The sequence below is a fragment of the Mustela putorius genome, unplaced genomic scaffold, assembly GCF_011764305.1.
Source record: "Mustela putorius furo isolate JIRA1106 unplaced genomic scaffold, ASM1176430v1.1 tig00000228_pilon_pilon_pilon, whole genome shotgun sequence".
Classification (NCBI taxonomy): Eukaryota; Metazoa; Chordata; class Mammalia; order Carnivora; family Mustelidae; genus Mustela; species Mustela putorius.
In genome coordinates this window covers 9,409,289-9,426,398 of record NW_025421322.1, presented here as the reverse complement: position 1 = coordinate 9,426,398, position 17,110 = coordinate 9,409,289, and the positions used below count along the sequence as shown (strand labels likewise).

Below are 17,110 nucleotides of genomic sequence, written 5' to 3'. Positions count from 1 at the left end.
CTATCCCCTGTTTAGTCATCTTCTCAGAGCCTCCATTTCTACCTCAACACCATAATATATGATACACATGGACAAACCCCAAATATGTATCTAAAGAAACCAAAGACATTAGTTGTCATCAGCATATACCCTCGCATGATTGGAGATAGTCTCTCCTTTATTTTGACCAAAGGAAAGAGGATATATGGGAGACAATTCAGAAAAATTTTAGACCCTGATTTTTGGGGAGGGTGATCACTAATGGGTACTGGATGGATACTGAGGCTCTCTAGATCTAGAGAACATTGTACATCTATGTTAACACCAGATGAAGAGATCACAAAAGCACAGGTGTGGTGCTAGTTTTCCACACTTGGAACACTTCCCAAGAGTTAGCCATTGGCTTGGTTCACAGAATGGCAGGAATGTTAAGCAGGCACAGCTATATTTGAATCTCGCTTAGCAACTACCATGATGCATCCTGCTAATTTTCTCTCCGGTTTCCATTTTGTAGTAACGGATTAAACAAAGAAAGGAACCTACTATCTGGGGGAAAAATCATCAGTTTGTTGAAAAACGTATGGAAATACTGGTTTTTCTTCCTTCACGCGCAAAGGGGATTTATGTGAAGAGAAAGCAAATGCCACACGGTGAAAGTAGGGGCTGACTCTGTTGCCAACAGGCTCATCACTATTTTTCATCTTTGTAACATATACCCACAATGTGCTCTTTTTCTTCAGCCTGCTAATCAGGGCAATGCTGCCTGATAGTGGATGACTGACTAAGGAAATCAAGATTGGACTTATTCCCTAAGGCACACAGTACCCCAGATCAAAGAGAGCACATGTGGCTTCCTGAAAATGCAATCCCACTGTTCTCACCTCTCAACTCCCGGACACGGAAACCAAAGACAAAACAGTGCTACCGTCTCTCTTTAAAGAGGGAGCAAAGAATTAGAGGGAGAATTTGGAGATCTGGACGGACAAAAATTCCTCATTTTAAAAAAGATTAAGGCTAGTTGTTACTTTCTAACCCAATTTTTCATATTCTAATCTCAATGACAAAAATATGAACAGCCATGTTGATTACTAAATGCTTAAAGCCAAGATGATCTCTTTTACAAGAATGGACAGAATTTCATCCAGAAATATTGCTGTATTAAAAATGCAATGCAGTTTATTTCGAGCATTTGACAGAAATACTAGTGTTAAAACATCTTTTTCTTTAAATCTGCAGCACCTTTAATTACATTGTCACTTTAAAAAAAAAAAAAAACACTTCTTTAGCTATTTCAGAAGTCATTATATTTCACTGAGTGCATGGTTAATAGAAAATATTCCAAAGAAGGCTCACCTACCATTTCATAAATAAGGGCATACAGAATAATAACAAACTTCATCCTGATTTAGGATCAGATTTTTAATGGCATAAAGAGCATTATAAATATCAATGGAAACTATAAAAATGTAATTAATGCCTGTGGAGTTATGAAGTTACCTCTCTTTTATCAGTTTTCTAGTATATATCAATTGCATTCAATATACAGCATTCTCAAGCTCCAACTTAAGCAATTTGAGCAAGCATTCAGTCATTTCACAGTGGAATCTGCTTTATTTCCATATACCCTAATGATAAAAGCACTTCTCTATAATATTAATGTCCACGTGAAGTGCTGATAGAATCTAATACTTTCAGGATTGCCTCAGTGGCTCAGTTCTTAAGCATCTGCCTTTGGCTCAGGTCAGGATCCTAGGGTCCTGGGATTGAGCCCCACATCGGGCTCCCTGTTCAGTGGGGAGCCTGCTTCTCCCTCTCTCCTACTTGTGTTCCTTCTCTCAGTGTATCTGTCAAATAAATAAATAAAATCTTAAAAAAAAAAAAAAGAATCTAATACTTTTACCATGTTAGGTTCACAAGTTTAAAAAATAATTCTATTATTTCACAACTAGTCAACACGGGTCATGTGGATTTTGAGAGGAGTCACATCTGCAAAACGGAAGCAAATTACTGAGCAACTTTTAAGTGCTATAGACATTATGTATATATTGTATTAGTTGATGGTAAAAAAAAACCCAACATTCAGTTTCATGTCACAATGCATTTCAGAAGCCACCAAGGTAAAGGAATACAGTAAAATAAGACAAGTGAACGTTTGTAACTGATCAACTCAAATGGAATGTATTTCTTGTTTCTACTGATATCCCTTCTTTGCAACATTAAGATAACTTCATATGCACTAGCAAAAGATAATTAAAGAACTATCAAGGAGATGTTCCTAAAATAGTAGGCACTCCATTCCTTTGGATGTTGTCAAACCAATTGGACAGAGAGGATCTGCTTCTCTTTTCAAGCCTTCAGTGGCTATAGAGATATACAAATAACAAAAGAGTGAGTACCCCTGTGTCCCCTACAATGTGAGTGGTATGTGAGGTCTGCAGTAAATATTAACAATACCTTACAATAATAATATTACTCCCAAATCCCTTTATTTCTTAAACCTAAATATTAAAAATTAAAGATTCCATTTTTATCTCAATTAAATTATCTTTAATAATCACAAAATATTTTTATATTATTACAATGAAGGTTATAGACAGTTCTCAATAATTCAGGCTCATGGAGAATAGAGAATAAGGAGAAATGAAAACTGACAGAAAATCAACTAATATGAGAGAATTCTGAGTTTTGCTGCTTGCATATTTTTTTTCATTTCTCACATTTTCTTTTTCTTTTCTTCCCATATCTGCCACTAACCCAATTGGGTCTCACTATAATGCTCCCATTGGTCAAGAATTATAAATGTTTTTTCATACTGCAGACTTATACACTTAAATGTTCTATACTTGTTCCAAGTTACCTATTACTTAAAATATCCTTATGATGATTTGGCAATTGTGTGTTTTGCCATAAGGTAAAATATTGAGATCATGAGCAATAAGGAAATTACAGAAACATTATCCATATTTATAATGTTGCCTAAGCTATGACAAGAAAAATACTGAATAATTTTGTGTAACTCATTCAACAACATAGGGCTAGTTTACCTCACGTGATTTTTTTACTTAAGAAAGTTAAGAATATAAACAAGATAAAATTAAAATATTAATCTTATTTGTTAGCTTAAAAATCAAACATTTATTGCATATGTGAGACACTGTATATGTGTGTGGTTGTCTATAAATACGGCCTTTTGTGCGTTGCAATATGTAAAGACTCTGGCTAGAATTCAGTTTATTTAAAGCCTCATCTGAGAAGTAATTCTGTTTGAGGAGAATGCAGATTTTTGTGTCATTGCTTATTAGCAGAGTTTCTGCCGTATAGTACAGGCAGCATCGAGTCGAGTTTTCCTTTAAGATGTCTAGCACAATGTGTCTGAGAAACAGACGTTAGTCATTCCGTTGCTTGTAAATAACAACAGGGAGAGACCACAAAAATAGTTACGAAATAATATCCTACTCCCCTCTCATTTTTTGGTAAGAAAGATGAAAACACACACACACACACAACTTGGAAGGCAGTCGGTTTGGTTAGTTAGTGTGACAAATTAAAATGGGTCCATCTCCTCTCTTTTATGTCATCCCTTATGTATCCAGGAACCAGAAGTTTAGAAGACACCCCTTCTAGCAAAGTTTAACTAATGATTAACTTCAAATAAAAATAAATTACCATATTAAAAAACCCAATTGCTCATCACCAAGGCACCGTCTGAGTATTATTATCCACATAGATCTCGCCTTCCAGAGCTTTTTTAGGAAGAAAAAGTTGTGCTTCGAAATGACACTGGTAAATATGTCACTTTCCTTCTGGTTTATCTTCACACGCAGACATTCTTTTAAACAAAAGTTAAGAGTCTGAGTTAAACTCACCAAAACAAGGAGATTAAAGTTGAAGTGGGAGTCTCCCCCTATCAGTCAGACCTCAGTTGAGGGACACACTTCACCTCTAGGCATCTAAGTTCCTAACTGAGCACGGCACTCTCCATGGTATGTGAGGTCACTGCCTATCATTCAGCCCTCTGACAACCACTTTGTTTTTGAGTCTTTATGTCTGTATGCTTATTTATCACATGCCAGAATAACAGTGGAATGAATGGAAGAACAAACCAGCAGAATCTGTAAGCCTAAAAAAGTTTAAATTTAACAGCCTATTTACAGGATGCCAACTTTTCGGTCCCCATTCACTAACTGCGCTCCATTTTTATTTTCTTACTGCAGTATACTATAAAATATCGGTTCTATTTTGCTGGAGCTTTGGCCATCTTTTAGCTGTTTTTCTTCATGGGTCAGACTGATTTTATTTTAGCTGTCTTGGGAACTGTAGATCAGTTCCTAAAGCTCACTAGAATTCTTTAAGCTATATGAATTTTTTGATGGGGGGGGGAACATGTAATGTGGATTTTAAAAAAAAAAATCCACAGCAAAAATAGCACATTTATCGCCTTTACACAAAAATCCCAATAAATAACAAAGGTACCTTGGGCTCCAAAACAGCTTAACTGAACCATATGTGGATCCAAAGGCCTGCCAAATGGAATCAGAATTATACAAGATCGTTTCATATTTCATCTAGCCATAAAATAGAAACTTATAGTATATAAAATGCATTGGCCACTTGCACAGAGTTTGTGATGACAACGACATGGAAACTCATTGTCAGCAGATTAAAAGTGACCTCCATATATACTCTGGGAGGTATCTTGAGGTGGTTTTTTTTTTTCTTTCTTTCTTTAAAAAAAAATTTTTTTTTGTCTTTTTGACCTGGATTGACTAATCACAGATTACAGAGCAAGCAACTTAAAACAGCATCTTGAACCTCAGCCCCTCTGACAGTCAGAATTTCACCATCACTGTGTTTCCTTAGAAAATCTTCAAGAAGCAGCAGAAGGTCTGGCACTGAACCCTTAGGATCCCATTAAGGGCCTCTGCTGTATTCCACAGCTCGTCTAGTCCAAAACGGCATACTCTACTCCCACAGATGCTCTCCAAAGCCATTTGGAATCCTCTTTTCCTTATCAGGCTGATACAGACCTGCATCATCCTCGGAGCCTTCTGACAGGGGCTACAACAATGGGGGAAGGGGGGGCGATACAACCGTTCATTGTTTCCTTTCACAAAACCCTGCCACGGGGCGCAGATTAACACCAAAAAATAGATGGCTGCAACCAAAGAGAAACATTTTTCAGAGTGCCTCCACCTGATTAATGAAGCAATGGAGCAACCACGGTTGGACTCCCATCATGCACTCCCCCCCGCCCCCTCCCTCGCCTCCTCCTCCTGGAGTATCAGTGAAATGGGGAACACGCCTGCCTGCCCTGCCCGTGTGTGTCCGCTGCCTTCCAAGAGCTGTCATGCTCAGAAAGTTTTGAAGGAAGACAACGATTATAAAACTGCTTGTGTTCCTTGCTGACAATATTCAGATAAAGGAATAGAACTTTTTCACCACCAATGAACTTCCTTCATGAAGGAAAATGATGTCTTTTTTTTTTTTTCCTTCCTGTAGCTACTTCAATTCAACATGCACGTGGGACCCGACGCCTATGTCAGATGCGCACGCGGACGTCGCCGGGGCCCATTATGTAGACTAATGGGCTCCACATGCACGAGGAGCAGTGGCTCTATGACGCAAGGTGGTAAGGCCATATGGAGATTAGTATCTGCACCCACCGGCCTCTTGCTGCTCCTGTCCACGGGAGAAGGCTCACATATAGGGTAATGAGAAACAAATGGCATTTGTTTGACTTCTTAATAAAACCTGAAACTTAAGGCATGGGAAATGCCTTTGGTCTTCCGAACTCTGTCCCCCCATTTCTTCATATTTCCTGGCATGTCGCTGCCTGTGTTATGAATGCCTTATCCACTCCATTCTATACCCAACTCTGAAATGCCATAAATAATGAAAGAATCGAGTTAATGCTTTTAAAATACAACCCTAACTTAATCAGACAGGGTGAATCGGACAGGGTAAATTACTTTTCCAATTGTCTGAAATCCCCGATCATACACCTGAGCAAAGCCTCCTGAAGAACGACTCCTTACAAAAAGAAAACACAAAGAAGCCAGGATCATTCAAAAAGCAGTTTGGCCACTTAACCTTTCTTTCTCTTCCTCAAAATATATATGTTTTTGCTCTGCTTCTCCGGTGATTGTACTTAGATGGTGAATACTCCAGATACGTACTTGTACTTCTCCAGGCTATGAGTTTTCAAGAGACTCATGCTAGCTAATCAATAAGTGTATGTGTCCGTGTGTGTATAAATACATGTGTGCACACACGTGTGAAGATGTATATGGACGATGACAGCTGAAGTGCTTTTCAAATCTGTTCAGAGAGGAGACAGAAGAGAAAAGCCTGGATGCACTGCTTGCGGGAAGGGGGTGGTGTTTAAAGGAATGGGTAATCTATTTTCTATTCATGGGCATAATAAAAAGTAATCTAGGTCTATGTAACAATCTGTGTATTTTTTTCAAAGTGACTAAATGCATATAATTTTATATAATTTTACAACAACTCTATGATGTTGAGCAGGTATAATAACATCCATTTTATAAATGAGGAAACTGAGAGCATTTGTGATTACCCAAGATAGCATATCCACTTTGGGTAATAACAGTTGGAAGTAGAATCAGGCTACTCTGACCACATCATGAGCTCTTTTCCATACTTTCTCCCCCATTTCTGATCTTTGCAATGCGGTAGTGTATGTTTCTCAAAATTACTAAGAAAAGGAGCACTCAGCAATCAACCTGCTTCTGGTTCCTAATTCCCACTGTATTTTGTATAACTCACACTTCATATACTTTAATTTTATCTTTCTCTAGCCTCACAATTTCTAAATAAATTAATCAAGAGGATACTAACCACCTTCCATGTGGAAAAGCTTATTTAGCTCCAAAAGTAAGAATAAAATAGATCTCATTTCCACAACTGTCTTTAACTAATCAGTTAATATTTGATTTTGGTGATGGTGCTTTATAATGTATGATTTAATTTTTTTTTCTATTCATATTAATTTGACTTTCTTTTGTGATTTCTCCCATTGCTCTTATTACTTGAAAGTCTTTTTTTTATCCAGAGGTTGGGTAACTATTTAGGCAGACTCTGAGATGGCGCCAATGAGCCAGCCTTTGGTGTCCAACCCCTTGTGCAGTTGTCTTCCCTTCACTGTGGGTGAGACTAGTGACTGAATTCTAATAAATAGAATTCCACAAAAGTAATGGAATCTTACTTCCAAAATTAGGCTACAGACAGACTCTTAGGGTCCTTCTCTCGCTCCCTCATTCACTTGTTCAAATAGAAGCCAGCTGCTGTGACTTGAGTGCTCTATAAAGAGATCTACGAGGCAAAGAACTGAGTCAACAGCCACGCTAGTGAGCTTGCAAGCAGATCTTCCTGTAGTTGAGAGTCAGATGATACCACAACCTGACTGTCCTGGTGACGGCAGCCTTGTGAGAGACATTGTACTCGATAAGCTGTGCTCCCATTTTTGACTCTGAGAAACTAAGAAGAGAGAGTATGAGAGAAACCACAAAGCACACACACAAAGCCCTGGGCTTGACTCTGAGACCCTGACCTTTATAACAGAAAGAGGTATAACACATATAAAATGGCATAAAAGACAAAAATTACTAAAATCAAGAAGCCATGGTTTTGCCAAACTAGGTCGAAGGTCATTATGAGAAAAGTGATGGACGATCAAATGAAAAATAATTATTTTAAATTCTATATACAAATTAAAAAAGACATGTTAATTCCAAAAGAGAGTTTCTCAAAAATTTAAGAAGTTTCCAAAAGCACTGAAAAATATTATTTTATTTTTCTCTTATTAGAAATGCATATAAGAATTCTTGCCTGTGGACCATCATACAATATCAACATAGAGCTTTGTAAGAGTGGCTTAAAGAAGGTCATATTCCCAGACTTACCTATACCAGGAAAACCTCATATGATACTAAAGATTGTCCTTGCCAGCTGAGAGGTACTGTTAAATTCTATTTGATTAATGGTGTCCTGGGAATAAATATTCATAATTTTAAAACAGAGTCTAATACTTTACGACATATTTCGAATTACCCCTAAGTCATATTGATTTTTAAGACCAAACAGAAGAAATACAAAATAGCCCATTTTTTTACAGTTATTTCAGTTACTGAATGTATTAATTGTCACACCTAGCTGAGATCACTGCTAAATCCTCCTCATGTAGGAACACTATTTATTATAACCGTGCAAATTATGGCTAAGTGCATAAGGACAATCCAATTGTTTTAAAAAGACTTAAGGAATAGCGACTCTTCAAAATAAATCAAAGAGAAAGACTTTGAAAGTCATGCCAGATAAATCAGCAAAGCACAGAAAATTTTCATCAACTTTTCAACTGCTCCTCACAGTGCTTTCTCATCTTCTCATCTTGACTTCTCCTCCAGCCAAAATGATGTGCTACCATCTAACTCCAGACTCAAAAGAGTGTCTGGAGCTCCAAACCAATAGCCAGATCTTGCCTTCAATGCCTATACTCTCTGAGAAAGGTAGCACTAATCATTAGTCTCTTCAAATTTATATATATATTCTTAGTAGAACAACTTTGGTCATATGATGATAGGAATAGCTACTCCTTCCAGACACTGACTAAATCAGTCGTGTAACATGGGGTCATTTTATAATTCCTTGAAAAGATCGTCTTCAATAAAAGTTCTCCTTAAGTTCTGGAGAAAGGGAACAATGAATAATCTTACATGAAGAAAAAGATACTTTTTAAAATTTAAATTTGGCTTAAGTATAGGCAAATAGGACCAGACTGATACGTCACTTTCCAAGGCTCTGCTGTATTAAATGTCTTGTCTCATGTCTTCTTGGAGCAGCTTCCACTCAGTTTCCATTAATTCTCCACAAAGCAGATAGAGTGTAAGAGAAGCCAGGATCTTGGCCTCCCTAAGGGACAAATCTACAACCTCCATCAATAACGAATTTCACCAACGCTTCCCAAGAGGAAGAGGGTACAATTAAAAAGGTTATAAAGTCCTTGCACTACTAGAACCTAAGGGCATCCGTGAATGAAACTGGCTTAAGCCCAATTAGAGGAATCAGTACATTTGTCTTCTCTTGGAACAACCCTGCTCTTACGGTTCCCATCAATTCAGTATAAATCTGACTGATCTTATCCAAGAAGTTAATAGAAAATTGCTCACAGTGGGCGACTGCCACCTCAGTTTCCAAGCAGAGACAGATGGAATTTCCCAGATGGTTTGTCACTGGAGAGAGAGATGCTGGATGAGACTTCACAGAAAGCATGGTAGAGCAGAACACCTTCTTGGCCTTCACCCATGTCATAGTGAGGGATCTAAAACTGATTCCGCTGTAAACAAATCGTAACTGCCTCAAAGGGCTCACCACCGCATCCCCACTAACCACTTTAGGGGTTACAAATCTTACATTGAAATTAGTCAATATTTATCAAGAAACCATCATGAACATATCTCCTTTTTTGGGTAAACACTGAAGAAATACAGTTATTCTAATCTACTGAGTCTTACACTCAACTGAGAATAAGAATAAACCTAAATATGTAAACCAATATATAAACCAAAAACAGACACAAGATGGTATTAAGTATAGTGATCTTATTGCTAAGTTGGACATATCAAGGAAGATCCCTGAGAAAACAAAAGAAATCGGTAGGAAGAGGAGGGGATAATGTACGGATTTTGAATAAAGAGATGTGCATCATTCACTGATACTAGAGAGAAGTGAAAGGAAAAAACTGATTTACTAATTCTTTAAAGGTTATTCATTGGGCCTGTGCTCTAAGCCAGACATTGCTCTAGGTAGAAACGATGCAAAGATAAAAAAGACACATAGTCTGCAGACAGACAAGTAAACAGACACAATTATGTAATAAATGCTCTTATCCTAGTGGACCTAGAGCATCATGGAAATACTGAGGCGCCCGTGTCTCTTCCAGACTTTAAGAAAGGTCTACTTCCGCTGAGTCTTTAAGCAACAACCCGAGTCAGTGCAATGATGTAGAGGAATAGCAGGGGGGAACAACATGGCCAAATGCACAGAGATGAAGAAGAAAGTATATTCAGAGCGCTACACGGAGTCAAATTTCCACATTGAGAGAGGAAAAGGGGTCAAAGCTGAGGAGGGGAGTATCACAAAGGTCCACTTGGGTTTTGCCAAGGAATCTGGGTTCTGTTGTGACCTTTAGGATGATTTTAAGCATGCACACAAAAAAATAACACCACTTTTGTTTTTAGGACATACTGTGATTTGGGTAAAAAGAAACGTAGACAAGAAGGATGGCAGAAAGGATGGGAAAATATGGTGATAATCAGGGAAGAAAAGATGGAGGTTTCACTATATAGTAGTAGCAGAAACAGAAAGAAGAGAGCCGACATGGAGAAAGCAGGAGTTATGGTCCTTGGTTCCTGGAAGTGAGAACAAGAATCCTGAAAGATGAAGTCAAAAGCAAGGGTAGTAGTTTCAGGCAATATAGCATGTGTGACTACATGTATAAATGGACAATGGAGATGTGAGAGGTGGAAAGTAGAAATGGAGACAAAATCCAGAATAACTTACAGGATGAACTTCTTGCAGAGGTAGAAAAGGAGACGCAGACAGAGACTGAGGATCAAAGAGGACTAAAAGTTGGAAGTTAGGGAGAAGAATAGAGAAGCATCTGTGGAGACAGTACTAAACACTCCTTGTGACTATTTTGTTGGAGCAAGTCAGTGGGAAAGGCTTACAAAATAGTTGAAATGTGCTATTAAAGAAAGGGTAAAAAGCCAAGGTTAGAGATTTTTTAATTTAAATGTCATTTGTAAATTAGTAGCTAAAGCTTTGCAAGTGGATAAGCTCCCTGGGGCACGGGGAACAGAGGGAGAAGAGAAGAAAGGCCAGAGTGTTTTGGGAAACACGCACAGTTAAATTCAAAAGAACCAAGACCCAGAGAGATATGAGAAGTAGGAAAGTATGGTAGTCAGGAGCCTAGATTAGAATGAACATTAAAAAGAAAGAGATTTTTCCCAATGTCAACATCAATGAAAAGAAATGTAAGACCCAACAAAAAGTCATACCTCAGCAAAATTATAAATTGTATCATTGAGATGGTGAGATGGGAGCCTATGAGTAGGATCCATCAGAATGGTCATGGTAAGGAAGGTCCATTAGATGAGATGATTCTTTCAAAGAGCATTTTTTGATATCTACTATGTGCCAGGGGCAGAGGTCTAAAACTGAATAATCAAAATTTAAAAAGAAATCTATGTTCTCTAGAATCTCCCAATAATTTGGATTATTTTCAGTTTACTTCATTAATATATTTTAGAGGCTGTTTTGTTAAGTTTCCCCCAGAACTTACCATGAGACTGAATCAAGTGAAAGTAGTCCACTGGGGAAGGTGATCTCACAAAATTTCCACAGAGGAAGGGAGAAGTAACGGAAAGAGGAGGAAAGAAAAGGCTGGCCATAAAGAAGGCCTTATAAAGCCAAATGAATCTCAGTTGCACTGGCAAACTCTAAGAGATGGTGTAGAACTCTCTTCAGAACAGAGAGGCAAGGAAGTGGGAGTATTTATCCACCAACTTCTGTCCCTCATTGGTTGAGCATTAGTTCAGGGAAAATTAGTTCTCCAACACTTCCAACTTGCCTGCCTTATGGGGAGTTTGCTCCTGAGGCTGGGAATAAAGTCCTCTACTAGAAAGTCATAGATGTTTCCACTAAGCAGCTTTTGACTATACAGATAAATGCTAGAGACATATGGGTAGGGGTGGATTTGCTACAAGGTGTGTACACCATGAAGTTGGAAGACTCTGGCCATGAATGGGATCAGAGAAAAAGTTAGATCTGGAAGGGGAGAGATGGAGGTACCTAATAAGTCTGATATTTTCCCATGATATGGAACAGGAACCTCTGATTCTTTCTTCAAGCACATTTTTTTTTTTTTTTTTTTAGTGTATTTATTTGACAGTGAGAGAGAGGGAGAGCAAGAAAGGGAACACAAGCAGGGGGAGCGCGAGAAGGAGAAGCAGGAGGTAAGCTCCTCTGCTTAGCAGGGAGCCTGAAGCAGGGCTCAATGAACCCAGGACCCTAAGTTCATGACCCGAGCTGAAGTCAGATGTTTAATGACTGAGCCACCCAGGCACCCCTTAACCACATTTTTATGATGGTAACTACCTTAAAAATTTTAAGGTGCAATTTAATGCCTGCATGATTTCATTATTAAGTCAATGAAATGTCATCTATAGCACCCTTTATATGAGTATTTCGTATTTGGAGAATTCAATGTCATAAATGCCATATGGGAAAATAAAACAATCTATCCTGATTGAACAGCATTGATAAAATGAGACTTCTCCATCAAATTTCATTTGTTGAATTTAACAGCTTGCACTGAATTTACTATTATGTAGTAAGTAATGTGGGACCTTATTTATGTTCTATTTAATTAAGTATGCATGTTGTGTAATTCCAGCAGTGGGCTGTATTACACTAGGTAGCTACTGACAGCTGATATATTCAAAAGCAAGAGAAGGCAAATGTCACTTAAATTCCAGACATCCAATCTTCGAAATAGTCACTGATATTTGACACTTATTAGGCACTCATCATGTGCTAACATAGAGAGATTTAGCATATAACAAAGACCTTTGTCCTTAGGAGAAAATGGGAAAACCTCAAAGACATGATACATAAGTACAGAAACGCTAAAGCACCTCCATGACAAATATTGATCACAATTTAAAGTGATTTTTAAATTGTCTTCCTTGTCAGCAGTCCTTTGATTTTTTCAATGAATAAAATTGCTGGAGTTCTAAAAACATGAAGTTTGTGTCACCGTGATAGCATTTGATGTAAGTTATTCCTTGGTGTAGACGTGGGATGTTGGAGAGAAGACTAGGCTCACTCTCTCACTCAGGGGTATACAATTATACCTGAAAAACCTGAAACTTACAATGTATCATGGACGTTTGGAGCCTCTGATCCTTAATTTTATGTGTCAGCTTGGTGGGTATTTTGGATGAGACTAACATTTTTAAAAATTAATTTGTTTATTTAATTGACAGAGAGAGAGAGAGGAAGAGAGGGAACACAGCAGGGGAGTGGGAGACAGAGAAGCAGGCTTCCCACTGAGCAGAACCCTGGGATCATGACATGAGCCAAAGTCAGCCTCTTAATGACTGAGCGCCCCAGGTGTCCGGAGATTAACATGTGAATCAGTGAACTCTGGGTGAGACAGATTGCCCTCTGTAATATGGGTGGGCCTCATCTAACCAGTTGAAGGCTTGAAAAGCACAAAAACACTGGCCTCTCCAAGCAACAAACTTCATCTGCACCATTGGTTCAGCTGGGTCTCTGCCTACCAATCTTTCGACTAGAAGTGCACTATTGTCTCTCCTGGGTCTCTAGCCTGCTGGTGAACATGGAAGATTTTTGACTGGCCAGTTTCCATAATTACATTAGCCAATTCCTTATAATAAATCTCCTTCTCCCTCTCTTCTTCTATCTCTCCCTCGGACCCACATCTGCTCCAATGACGGTATTAACTACATGTTTTAATGATTCGATAATGGCAGTAACATGAAGTATTTCACAAGATAATAGGGTGTGGGCAAAAGATGATTTATTTCTATGTTTGGTGTGTTATATAATTCCAAGAATAACTTTTTGTCAAATCAATTTGTTTGGGGTTTTTGTATAGCTTATATTCTCAAAATGATCTATATACATCCAAATGCCTGGGCTGCAAAGGCTTCCTGCAGAAGGTGGCATATTGCTAATGCACTTCAAGATGGGAACTTGAACGATATAAAAAGGATTTGACATCTGGCATGGTGACTCAATTAATTACTGTGTTGGATTAATTAGTTTGCTGAATCTCCAGAGCCAACACGGAGTCTGAGCAGAGTTACATTACATTGGTTGGCAAATAAGCACTTTAGGAGTGTGCTAATTCCAAGTTTTGATTCAAGGTTGGGTAAAGAAGGGTTAGGAGGCTACATATTTTACGATAAGGAAAAATGTATCTTCCTGATATAAAATATATGTTGAAGTCCTGTCCAGATTATAGAAATAATGAAATTGGGGGAGCCTTTAAATTAACTTGTAACTGTACCAACAGTCTACGAAGTACATAACAAATATTTTGCCTAAGGTAAGAAAAAAAGAGCACACCTCTAATGCACATTTTCTCCAGAGATTTTTATAAATTTAGAATTTAAGTGAAGAAATCCTGAATGATTTTATCATGTTCCAGTCATGTTACAGATGCTCTTGAAGAAGACAGCGTGGCAGAGTCCTTAAAAGTACCGAATCTGAATCAAAAGACTGGAGCCTTTATTTTCTTATCTATAAAACACAATTTTAAATAGACCCAAATTCGCAGGTTTGTTTTGAGGGTTAGATGAATGAACCCATCTTGAATTCTTTCTACAGTGGATAGGAAAGAATGAGGATGTACTGTTTTATAGTAGGTATCAACGGTAGTACCAGGGGTATTTAATGACAAAGTCAAAAGTAATTTTTGGAAAAGACTGTCATTACAACAGAAATATACTTTAAAGTGTATTTTGGCAAAGCAACTAGCTTTTTATTTTTCTTTCCTTTTTTTTTCCTAAAAAAATTTTTTTTTTTTTAATTTTTATTTAACAGACAGAGATCACAAGTAGGCGGAGAGGCAGGCAGAGAGAGAGGGGGAAGCAGGCTCCCTGCTCAGCAGAGAGCCCAAATGCAGGGCTCGATCCCAGGACCCTGAGATCATGACCTGACTGAAGGCAGAGGCTTAACCCACTGAGCCACCCAGGCGCCCCGCAACTAGCTTTTTAAATAGAGAAAAATACTACAGTATAAGGGAATCACATGAACCAAATATTTAAACCCTAAGGCAAAAGAAGAAAACCAGAGTATTAAGTTATGTTCTTTAAAAATCGATTACCCACTACAGGGTTTTGATACCTTAAAGTGTATTCAGTCTTCCAGTAATATAAAAATTCTGAAAACTTTGTATCTATAAACTGAATCCTTTAAAAATATTAAATATGGCACAAAATAGCCTTAGATTAGTACAGGAGTATTGAAAAAAAATCTGTCTAAAAATAGGAAATTATTTCATTGAAAAATTCACCTTTCACAAAATGGTTTATTTTCCACCCATCACAATTTAGTATATGCTAAAAATGTATAAAAGTACCACCCTACATATATAAACACATATATAGATAGAGAATTATATAAAGATTAACCAAAAATTGAATTTTCATATAGATATCTTGGTGAGATAAAAGGGCAGACATTTACTTCAGTGGTAGTACGCTTTTGAAGAAATATCAGAGAAATAACTAAAGTTTATGTTGGTGACTGATACGCAGTGATAAGTATCTGATTGCCTAAAACACCTTTTAAGTAAAGCTAGAGAACCAACAGAAACCTCCAGATAAAATGGGTTTAGAAGAGCATGTAACTTGGGGTACCTGGGTGGGACAGTGGGTTGGGGCCTCTGCCTTCAGCTCAGGTCATGATCCCAGCATCCAGGGATCTGGCTCTCTGCTCAGCAGGGAGCCTGCTTCCTCCCTCTCTCTCTGCTTGCCTCTCTGCCTGCTTGTGATCTCTCTGTCAAATAAATGGATAGAATCTTTAAAAAAAAAAAAAATAGCATGTAACTCAGCTGTGTAAACAACCTTCCTGTTGCCTTCACTTGAGAAATGTGTGTGGTAAATATTGTTCTCTCAAAAGAGTCAATAGAACAGTCCAATTAATACAACATAACTATCCAAGGATGGCCACATCTCAAAGCGTTTTTTGAAGGTAGGTGCACTGAACCACGAAGAATTAAATTGCCCTGATTATTAAATATTTAGCTTGGTCTATCAACCCATTTGGTTCTTAAATACATGTGAAATCTACTTTATCTTTTTATGGACAAACGGGTGGATTTAGGAAGTAAAAATCACACCTAGAATCTCCCATGTTGTTTAGAAGTTTGGTGACACAAATAGGTCTCATGTATTCCAATCATTGCTTTTAACGGAACCAATAACCTCGGTCTCATCCACATGGCACTGAATAAGCAGAAATCCGCATGTACAAGTTTCTTTCGTGGAATAGACCTGAAGAAGAATCTCTTACACGTCACAAATTGAAGAAGGAATGCAATGTTGCTGAGTTCCGTACTTTTGTCCAAACCCCTCTGGGAGTTTTTATGTCCCTACAGTGCAGAGTGCATCATTTAGCTGCCGTGAGATCTTTCCATATAAGTGGCGTTTAGAGAGAAAGACTTTCATTTCATATACATAATTTGTGGCTCTCCTGAATAATATAAAACATTTTTCTCCCCAACTTTTATCACTTGTGTTATCATTTAAATAGGAGAGGTCCTCATGCCCTAATCCCTGGAATTTGAGAATGTTACTTTACACAGCAAAAGGGAATTAAGGAAGCAACTGTCATTAAAATCGCTAATCAGCTGACCTTAAAATAGGACCATTAGCCTAGATTAGCCGGGTGGGCTCACTATCATCACAGGTGTTCTTAAATGTGAGAGGAATACAGAAAACTCAGAGTCAGAATGTGGATATGGTGAAGACTCAATCAGCCATTGCTGGCTTTGAAGATGGCAGGGGGCCATGATCCAAGAGAGGTGGGCAGCCAGGGAAAAGCTGGGAATGTGAAGGAAACAGATTCACCCCTAGAGACTCCAGAGAGGAACTCAGTCCTGCAGATACTGAATTTTAGCCCGGTGAGATTCATGTCAACCTTCAGACTGCAGAAATGCAAGATGATACATTTGTGTTGTTCTAAGGCCACAGAGTTTGTGGTAGGTGATTTGCTACAGCAGCAACAGAAAACTAAAATATGCAATAAAGAAATGAAGTGTAAAGGTATCCACACTTTCCACTACTTTTTAAAACAATGAATTCATCGATTATCCCTATAAGCTTACCTAGGGGAAGTTTTTACAGAGATTTTCCAAAGAGGTTAACAAAAATTATTATGCTGATCATTCATCTTTGCTCTTAAAGTTACAAATAATATTACCAAGGAATAACAAGGTTGTTTATTTCTTGTTCTTCATGTAAACCTGTAATGTATGACAATTAATTTGTCATCTTAAAAATAAACGCATTTGTATATATTA

The 17,110-nt window shown here is 37.9% G+C and overlaps 1 protein-coding gene across 2 annotated transcripts in view; it reads right to left on the bottom strand.

The window, feature by feature from the left end:
• Window positions 1-17,110, bottom strand: part of ZFPM2 (zinc finger protein, FOG family member 2) — a 453,888-nt gene that overhangs the window by 209,165 nt on the left and 227,613 nt on the right. The gene's annotated exons all lie outside the window — the stretch shown is intronic.